Here is a 10,973-nt window from a genome sequence, read left to right on the forward strand (position 1 = left end):
TGTGGTGGTATGCCCAGCCTAATGGAGATAACGCAGAGGGGCCAAAAAAGAACTCAAAACCTGAGATATCTCTTTGAGAGCCCCTGTGGTGTTTCCACTCCTGGTATGGGAGCATGGGACCTTCAGAACCTTCTAAAAAATGTATTGCTACATCAATAACCTATGTAATAGGTACTAATTCAGGTAAGAAAGCCACCACCTGGATCTGTTTTTCCATTCCCCGTATCTTAACAGGACAGATCCCACTATTTTATGTTTCCTTGAATGATTTTTAGGAGCATTGTAGCTGAACCCTGAGTTATACCAGGAGGAAGATGAGGCCAAGGAGGTGGATGTTTAATGGTGTGTGTCCTTTTTGTTCTTGCTATTCCAAAATTGAACACATAGATTAGAAGCCAAGGGAGATACAGTACTGAAGTACAGTCCTCTGTGTAACACTGTGTCTGTGCAGTGAATGCACAGGCTAAACGGTGCACTCTGACTCTGTGAAGCCCTGGGCTTCTTCCACCTGTGGTTTAACCCCAGCAGGCAACTAAGCATCAACAGCTGCTCACTCACACGCACCCCCATCCCACCCACCCCCCTCTGGGATGGGGGAGAAAATCAGAAAGGTAAGAGGGAGAAAACTCCTGGGTTGAGATAAAGACAATTTAATAGGTAAAGCAAAAGCCCTGCCTGCAAGCAAAGCAAAGGAATTAATTCACCACTCCCCATGGGCCGGCAGGTGTTTGGCCATCCCCAGGAAAGCAGGGCTCCATCATGTGTAGCAGTTACTTGGGAAGACAAAACACTGTAGCTCTGAACGTTCCCCCCTTCCTCCTCCTCCTGCCAGCTTTATATGCTGAGCTTGGTATGGTTTGGAATATCCCTTTGGTCAGGTGGAATCAGCTGTCCCAGCTGTGTCCCCTCCCAACTGCTTGTGCCCCCCCAGCCTGTGCACTGGTGGGGTGTGGTGAGGAGCAGAAAAGACCTTGGCTCTGTGCAAACATTGCTCAGCAGTTACTAAAACATCCTTATATTTTCAACACTGTTTCCAGCACAAATCCAAAACAGCCCCCTGCTAGCTACTATGAAGAAAATTTACTCCAGCCAGAACCAGCACACTTGAAGATTAACAGGTCATCTCTGTACTGCAAGGCAGCAGCTACGCTTTACAGTAGGAAACCTATTCCTAAAACTTTGTGGCAATGTGGGCTGCTGTAGTGAGGAGACTGTCCATCTGTAGCGTACCTAAGGGCTACACCAGCATGTGTAGTTTACATAAGGGTCTTTATATATAATAAACTACAGCCCTTCAGCATGTCCTGCAGAGTCGATTTACTGCTATCTTGCACCTAGTTCTTGCTGCTTGTGTCTAGCTAGGACTGCTTCAAGGCCATCTGTGTTACGTAGGATGGAACAAGGACGTCTACAGTCACCCGGTTGGAGTTTGGATCTTAAATTCTCTATCATCCTAGATTTCAAAAGCTTTTCTGTCTGGAAAGCTGCCTGTACCTCCTTACAGGTCTAGGTCAAACTATAACTTACCCCTCACTGAGGAGAATTTTTGGCTTAGGTGAACAAGGTGGGAATTGCCGGCAGATTCAGGACAACTGCATGAGTGGGACTGCATTTCAGGTCTGTGGGTGAAGAGCTGTCACTCTCCCAACTGCATCAGTACACCTCTTGTCAAGAGAGCAACTACCCTCTATGGAGCCTTGCTGCCTCCAATTCTGGTCACCTGGTGGACAATTACTTTAGAATGGATAAATGTGATGTCTGAATCCATGTTAATGGGTGGTTTGTATTGTGGTGGTGCAAAAGCTTACTATATGGTGTCTTGACTAGAGTTCTCGGGCTAAGCAGAAAATAAATCGCTTCCTTGCCTCCACTTACCTACCTGCCTTACCTTGTTAGGGGCCAGTACCTACATATACAATGGGCAGTGCTGAATACGTGGTATCTGCCTGAGGTTGTCTTTCTCAAGGTGATAATTGTAAGCATTACCAGGGAGTGTGCATGCATTGTCACAGTACATATCTATCTTGTGCTGTTCTGTGTCATGTAACCCTGTCTGATTTACACAGTGGTTTCAGTCAGGTGCTGAGATTTGGCAGCCTAGAGATCTAGTGTGGCAGTGTAATAGTAATCTTACGAACTAGGCTTATTCCTGGTGCCAGCAGTATTGTGGCAGTCTTTTGTGCTGCAAAACCTGAATATGGACCCAAGAAATCCTTCTGGCAGCAAGGAATGCAGTAGGTTACTTTTTTATAACCCCATGTAGGTTTAGTTAGAATGCCTAGATGTAAGGCAGGTCTGAAATGGCACGTATAAATGTACAATGCGAGAGCTAGCACTGCTGTCCACATTAAATGTTTATCGGTGTGCCAGTCTGCCAGCTACAATGCCATTTTCCAGGTCCCTCAGGCTTCTTCCCTCTCTTGTGACCTAGCTTTTCCGCTACTCCCCAGCCTCATGAACATCTATCTTCTTTCCAGTACCTGAAAGATTGCTTTCTAGTCGTGTTAGTCCCTGATGTCATACGTGGTCTGTCATGCATCCTCTACCCAGCTGCTGTCTTTGCTACTTCAGTGCGTGGATATACGCTAGAATAGAAAAAAGAAAATAGGGAAAGGTGGCAGAAGCAGCAAGTGCTTACGTTTACTAATCCTTTTTTAATGGTTGAAAAGTAAAGTGGTCTAATAAGGCAACAAAGTGCAAGGCCAGTAGTGATGCTGATCAAAACCCAAATGAAATGATCAGTGCAAGGCCTAGTGGGAGCAGAGGTCCTTAAGCGTTTATGTAATGTGTTCTCCCCTCCCTTTCCCAGCCTCGTACTACCTACGGCCCTGCTGTTGTAACAACATAGTGGTGGAGTGCTTAGAATATCACACGGCTTCTGACAGCCCCCAGCAGCCACCACATGAGCTGCAGCAAGCTGAAGTTGAATCTGGAGGCAGCACACAAATGGTTCAGGTGCCATTAGGATCTTCTGCTTCTGAAAGTCCTAATGCAGGTGGCTCAGCTGGCCATGATGGCCGTGTGAAAGCCTGGCCAGATGGCTGCGGTCAGCTTATGCCAAGACTGGGCTTGGCATTTTCCCAGAAAATCCTTTATGGTAATTCTGAGGTCTTTATGGTACCCTCCACAGGCTGCTATTGACTGGGGTGGCAGGAGCTGCGGAGCAGCGGGGCCCACCTTCAGAAGAACCAGCGCAGGCAGAGAGTGAACCACTGGAACTGTCCCTAATGATAGCTGCAGATGGCATAGCGATCGATGGGACAGTCCATGTGGAACATTTAATGTTACAAAGCAATCCAGAATGTTGTTATTCACAGTCCAACATATTTAATACTGTCAATCATGAAGTACCATATCTACTAGCAAAAAAGTAGGCTACATCCGCAGGATGTGTTGTATAGAGACCTAAAAGTAGTTTGAGGTAACAGATGGCAACTCTCGGTCTGTTATATAAAATTATTTGTAAACGTCAGGAAAAAAAATAAAAATAGAATTAATTCACTCAAAAATTCCTACTGGTTTAAAGAACATATTGAGATTATATCTGATGGATAATAGGAGTGTTTCACAGGAAAATGATTGCAGTGGACCTGGTGTTTTGAAAATTAAGCCTAAATGGGAGAAAAAGAGGGCTTCTCTTCTCTTCATCTCTTTTGGAATTTATTATTTGAGTAAAAGATGTGCAGCTTTTACCTGCAAAGTTGACACCGTTGTGGGTCACTGCACCTACAGACTTGTGGGTTCAGTCATGATGCACCAAAATCCCGAAGTTGTCAGACTAAGCCAGAGCAGCAAGGACTGAGGTGATCTTACTGTCTTTACTGACTCTGATCTTGTCCCAACCATTACCTGAAATACCAAGACTTGGCTACTTTCGATTGTCCCTTTGTGCTTCGGTTTCTCCCTCTTTCTTTTCTAGTCCTTCTGATTTTTGCCTTTATGCTAATCAAGTCTTGTTTAATTAGTCAGAAGCTTGTCTTCTGCAATCTTGTGACCAGGTAAAAAGCAGTGTCTTTCATGTGGTAATAGTTTTGGCAGAGCCTGAAGTGACTGAAAGATGATACATCTTTTCATTAATAGTAACTGGTGTGGAAGAGTCTAGCAAGACCAAATGGCATTTTCTTATTTGTTTAGTGTTTAGAATTTTTTTTCTCCCTTTTTCTCTTGTTATATTTGTACCTCCCTCAGCTTCGGGACGTGAATCTCTAGGCTATTTCAATTTGTTTTCCCATCCGCAAAAACACCATTAACACTGTTATCAACATTTTGTTTTGTCAGGACTGTCAAAACAGGAGTGTTTTTTCTATTCTGTATTTTAGTATATCTAATACAATGGGAAAAGGGATACAACTGAAGATTTAGGTTACCTTTCGAATGATTTAACTGGGTAGGCTTTGCCACTGCCTCCCCCACAGTCTTTTTAAAGGGCTTGCACGTTTCTAGTATGGTTGCCTGGAACAGAATTAAGCAGGGTGAGATTGCTGGGCTCGTATCCCTGACATTCCATACAGTACCACACAGCATCATGTTAACCACTGTGTACTGATTTTGGCAGTATACTTGGGCCAAGGCAGTCAACACAGAGACTTTACCTCACTAAACAAAGACTGAGAAAAGGGGCTGGTGTCATTTTAGCCCCCTTGAAGTGGACATCTGCTACAGAGCTTCAGTATACAGAAAGAAAGCTATTAAGCTGAACAAAGTGATCTTCCCATCATATAGCACTTGATTATTGTATATTGGTGGACTGATCATCTTAATTCAGAAAGAAAATGGGACTATTGGAGAGAATTCAAAGAATGAAGTGTTTGGGGGAAAAGTCTCAAGATGCAAGCCATATACGTATGCAGCAGATCAAAGAAAAGGATGGAAGGTAACATAGCATTTATATATGGCAAAGTAAACGGATTTGTGGGGAGCTTTTAATAATATATAGAGGCACAGAAGATGCGGCTGTATCTTATGCCATTAATTTCTACGGTGTGAGTGCTAGGAGTGATTCAACTGTGATTTGAACAACTGACTGGGAAAAGTGGTAGAACGGAAACATGGTATAGGTATTACAACTACCTCTTTAAAAAACACACACTGGTCCATGTTTGATGTTAGAGATTTGAAAAAAATTATGGCTATTGTATAGAGCAAGTGATGACAGTACTGCTAGGCCAAAATGGTACCTGGGAATGGCTGTCTCCAGCATTGAACTCCATGGCTACTCAATAGCTAAGCTTTTGCAGTGATTTCAAAGCAGGATTCAAAGCCTGGTCATCAAAACAGGCAGGCTCTTCTACTTGGTTCTGTGGGCCCTGGACCTCTCTTTCCTAGCAGTCAGTAATCCTGCCACCCTTACTGTACTTAAATTCCTTCGCTCCATTGAGTCCAAGAGGACAATAACCATGGTAATGGTCCTTCTCTTCTTTCTGTAGTGCAAAAATCTGCAGAATGCCTATGGCTATTAACTGAAAACTCAAAAGTCAGCGATTTCCTTCCTCTTCTCCTAGTCAGGAAAAATAAAATCATTAACAATGCACTGTTGCATATTGTACACCACTTTTCACTACGAAATACAGTTATTGTGTGCCTGTCACCAGTGTTTCCTTAGCTTCATATCCTGCTGCATTTGCTGTTCCTAGAAATCGTGCTGAACTTGCGTTCCTCATTATGGTTCACAAGGCACGTGTCCACCTCTAGCTTAGGGACATTCTTTTGGCCTTTGGAATAAGTTGTTTCATTCTGCAGCAACAGTGAGTCATCTGTAGTATCGTCCTTTCTGCTGGATGTAGCTCTGCTGATGGTTACCGAAACATAGCTGCCAGGGATGTCAGTCATAGAATGTGCCCAGAACTGTCCGACCACCAAATGCACTTCTGAGTCGTGTCCTCCTTCCCTGCATCTGGGCAGCCTTCTGCCTTCCCACTGGCAATGGCACCCACCCGTAACTTTGTCTGCAGAAGTCTGGGGGCCTTTGGTCTGCTTTCCTTCTAGCTGTAGCAACATCTACCCACCCTAACCTGTACAGATGTAAGTATTTTCTTCCTTCCTTGAGCAGCTACTGAACTCATTTTCCTCGGCCTGTCACCAAAAGCCAGGCTTTGCCCATACTGATAGGGTGGTAGTGAGTGAAACCTACTGCCCCACGTGCTGTGGTGGCCTGGGAAGGGTGAGGAGCAGTGGCTGAGGCTGAGAGACATCCCTCCCGTGCATTTTTACATAGCCCTGCAGCATTTTTTGCCTGGTTTTGTATGTTGGAGTGTGAACAGACGCAGGAGGTGCTTTGCTGCCATCTTAAAGGAGAAGGGCTACTCGGAAAAACTCTGCAAGCCACGGTCTTTGCACCACTGATTGTACTGTAGGTAGAGTGGGGGTTTTTGGTGTGGTGGTGGTGTTGGGGGTTTGGGTTTTGTTTGTTTTTTAAGCAGTCAGTGGCAAATACCTAGTGTAAATACTTGTTGGTGTTAAAATTTAAAAACTTATTTCTTACAAATGGAGAGTTTCTATGCTATGAGAAAAGCTTGCTCGCTTGACAGTGGGACTGTGTTTGCAAGTGGATTACTATCATTTTGGTGTTATGTCATGGCTGTGACAGAATGCTTCCTTTGCTATCATCATTGGCTTTGGTTGTGAATAGCACATTGCTTCTCTTTGGGTGCTTGTTCAGCTACTGCTGCTGCAAAGGGTTTTGCTTATTTTTTAAACTTTGGTTTGAAAAAAAACTACTGACAGGAACAACAAAAAACCCAACCAAAACCAAGATCTCTGCACCACAAAAGTTAGTCTTCTCAAACACTTCCCCCCTCCCCCCCTCTTTAATGCCAGGAGATACTTTTTTTTTTTTCAAATTACTGAAAACATTAGAAGTATTCTTAATTCAACAGTGTATATTCCATGTAATTCTTTTTTGGCTATAGAAAGTAACTGGGGAATTGCTGGACCCACTGCTGGTATGGTCAGTATCCCTTTCAAGTAACGCAGATCATATGCTCTGTTTACAGAAGCATCTGAGCTGCTGCTACAGCAAAAAACTTATCACTTAACCTGGGCCATCAGATCAGTCTACATTATGGTCTGCTGCTCACAAAAAAAAAAAAAAAAATATCAGAAAAGCTGTGATAAAGACTAATTTCCTTAGATTCCTTATTCCTTTTTACATGGATGATACAGTTATTTTTAAGCATCTGTGTTTGTGCCAACAGTTTTTTCTCTTAAGCGAGTGCTGAGAAACTGCTTTTCCTCTCCAAGGACACTCCTCTGTGGGCTACTGCAGCATAACCAGCTAAACTTCATCTGCCTTGTTCAACGCTTGAAAGGAGCCATTTACAGAATTTTCCAGGAAACACAGGCTGAGATTTTTCAGTTGCCCCAGGTGGACTTGGGGAACTAGTGACAGAACTAGGACTCAAACACAACGGTACGCAGGTGGGTCTGGTGGTTTGGAAGGAGCCTGAAGCTATTCTGAAGAATGACTAACCTTTTCTATTGAACCTGTAAGCACTTTTTTGAGGAGTCTGCAGCCACCTGCTGCGGTACTGTCACTTAAACCACAGCCTGGTGCAATTGCTGTACTGTTAGGCAGTGCTCTGAAACAATCCTGATATTGAACCTGACCCGGAACATGGTTTCTTGTTTGTAGTTGGGGGGCGTTGCTGTGTGATACAAGTTGTTTAGCTGCCTTTGTATTTCTAGGAAGTGCCTGGGAAGCCCTAGTTGTCTTAAAACCTACAGGAAAAAGATAAAGGAGCAAACAGACTGTCTCGCTGTCATACCTGAGGTTATCAGAAATGCCTGTGCTTGTTAACCACAAAAACAAGGAACTGCTTGAAAAGCAAGACATGTGATTATGTTTTCTCCCCCTCTCACCTCCCTCTTTTTATCCAATGTAACCTGAGTTTGGCGGGCTGCTGGATGGGTTGGAAATCCTTGCATTTAGGTTGATACTTGGATACTGGAAAGAAATCGGAGTTCTTACACTGTTTGACTTGATAGTGAATGAATACTGCGTCATGTAAGAACATGCTATTTCATATCAAGAAGCATGTAAATAAGTCAGTCTTTAATGCAGAAATGTAAGATGAAAAGTATGATCATTTTTTCCAGCAATATTTCCACTTCTTTATTGAGTGTCCCTTTTGGCTGTTTTTTTTTTTTTTCTTTTCGTATTTACAAAGTAACTTCCATTCTCCTTCAAGTGATTTTGCAGTTTGAAAAAAGGACGGATCTTTACATGTATGTGGAAAATAATTTTCTTAAAATGAACACATCTATTCAGGCACTTTTTTACAACTTTGCCTGAGATATATTATTTTCCTTTTTTATTATTATTATTTTGACCATTCCCAAGTGACCTTTTTCATTAGCTTTTTTGAAAAATGCACTGTACTAGAGAGAATCCTAGGACTGTGACTGAAATCAGACCAGTTTCAAACGTAAACTAATGACCTCATTTGTCTTGCATAAAATACATGTTTTTTATTTTTGTTGGAACAGTATTACCTTACTATGTAATGAATGTAAAATATATCTCCTGATTCCATGTTCCTATAACTTAACCCTTTCTTCGTTTTCTGAGTTTGGTTAACTTCTTCGTGTCAGGACTACTTCAAATTCTCACAAAGCTTTTGTTTATTTCAGGTGACTTCTTTATTTATCAACATGATATTCAATTTATAGTGACTAGACTTTTGCTCTTCTCCATTTCAAGTGATGCTGGTTAGAATCTTTTCTCCCTGCACTGGCCCACAACTCTAATAAATACACAGAGAAGTGTGTTGCAGGAATGGATTCTAGTAGAACACATTTCTAAATTTTCTTCTAGTTAATACTAACACCAGTGCATTTCTTCTCTACATTAGGTTTATTTCCCCATCAAAGAAAGCAGGTTTAATTAGTTGCACTTGAGCTCTGATTATCAAGTTGACTACTACTTAATTATTGTCCTACTGGTGCTTGAAATTCCGGCAGTAAGCTTAGTATTTGATGAGAAATACTAAACTGTAAGCTCTTACACACACATTTTGAAATAGTTTACGTACTTGCCATTTCCCAAGCTCTCTCACCTCATCTAACCAGTTCATGTAGATGTGAGGGTGGATAATTCCAGTTAAACATTGCTATTTCCTTCTCTATAAGCAGAGATCTATTCTAAGAGAAACTCTAGCTACAGCTTGTGACAACAACACAGGTTTAGATAGAGTCTTGAAGACAACAGCAAGATGGAAGTGAAGGAGAAGATAAGATGGGTGACTTTTTGTAGGTATTTACCAAAAGAGAACACTTGGGGAAAAAAGGCAAGCAAATAGTGCAAGTGACCTTTTGAATAACTGATGTACAATTCAGATTTACAAGACTGGCTAGCGAAGGAAAAATAAAGTTGCAGATCAAGTTTCATTAACTGAAGGAGCGAAAAGGGAGAAAGGAGAAAACAGAGTAGCAGACGAGCAGCGAAGAGAAGGCAGGATCAGCAAAAAAGAGGAAAAAATTCTGAAGGTAGTATCTGGTGCTCAAGGAACAGTGAACATGATAAATGGACTGTGAAAAAGAACAGGTGACAGAATGGTCTGCAGACAGAAGAAAGAAAACATGGGGAAGCTAAGGAAGATGTGGTTAGCATTAGAAAGAGGACCTGCCTGTAACTGGTACTCCCTTCTGAAGAAAAATGGGTAGGCTGACATGCGAATGGATCCAGAAGTACATTTGCTAAGATAAAAATTATAGATTTAGATCTGAAAACTATAATGATCCAGTGAACAGAAATGTACAGATTTCCTAGAAACTTCAGTGGAATTTTCCCATTCCCTGAAGAAGGAAGGGCAAAGGTGTGATGATCAACAGATGACTCAAGAATTGGTGCTGAGATTGATGGATTACTGAGAACAGTACAGAAAGAGAACATTTCATAATGGGTATGCTAGTATTATGGATACTTTCTGAGATTCAATTTAGACCCATGCAGGGGGCAATTAAGATGTATTTTATACAGCCCATGCCTACATGAACAGAAAGAAGGAGGAAGGGCGCAGGATATGAAGGCTCATCACAAAGCATGGCATGGAGAAAGACAGACATAGTGCTGGCAGAGTAACAATCAGCCTAGACAAACTTCTGGGATCAGGAAACAAAAACAGAAGACAATTTTTAAGAAAGCACTTTGTAAACTCATGAGAGGGTTTATGCGAGACACTTGCAAAAGCAGGCAGGAATAAAATCTATGTTTTCAAGATCCCCTTCCTATTGTATGCTCTTAAACATCTATCTAGATGGTCTCTGACTTTCTCTTGATCCTGTCTTAAGACAGCTTCTTTTTGTTAACCATGTTTTGTAGTGTCAAGCCGCTGTTACACATGGCAGCCGAGCAGTTTTTAAGCATTTCAGCTTTCCCCATGCCTCTTGAAACAGAGAGGTAAAACAAATCACAATCACGTGCTCTTTTGTTGTTCTTTCTTTCTCAAAGCTCGTTCTGCTTTATAGGGTAATTCCACTTGCTTTTTTTACCAATTACTCTGCTATGGCTGAACACTTTTCACCTGACTTTCTAAGAAAACGAGGTTTACGTGATTGTGCATCTGCTAGTCTTTCCTTATGACCCCTGAATCCATTGGCCTATTTTGTCCAAATTTGACCAACAGGATGAAAAATCAGAAAGACTAAGTTTCTGAAAAAATGATGCCTTTATCTAGACAGCTGGATAAAGGAGAGACCCTGATAGTGGCAAGGCTGTAAGAGCTCACTCTTACCAGTTACCTTGAAATCCACATGAGAAGTCATCCTACAGGCACAAATCCAGAGGAAACCAGGCTTGACCAGGTGGTGGCATTAGTAGGACTTTAGCCTGGGAGAACCCAATGCCTGGCTTAACTGTTGCTGTAATGCTAGTGTAGACATCGTGCAGTGGTGGGACATCTAATGAAAATGGCTAGCATAAATGAAGTCTTTGTGACTGGGCTTTTGAGTGTCTGTTACCTTCTTCGGCTGTTCTA

This window comes from Falco punctatus, assembly GCF_963210335.1.
Source record: "Falco punctatus genome assembly, chromosome: 6".
NCBI lineage: Eukaryota > Metazoa > Chordata > Aves > Falconiformes > Falconidae > Falco > Falco punctatus.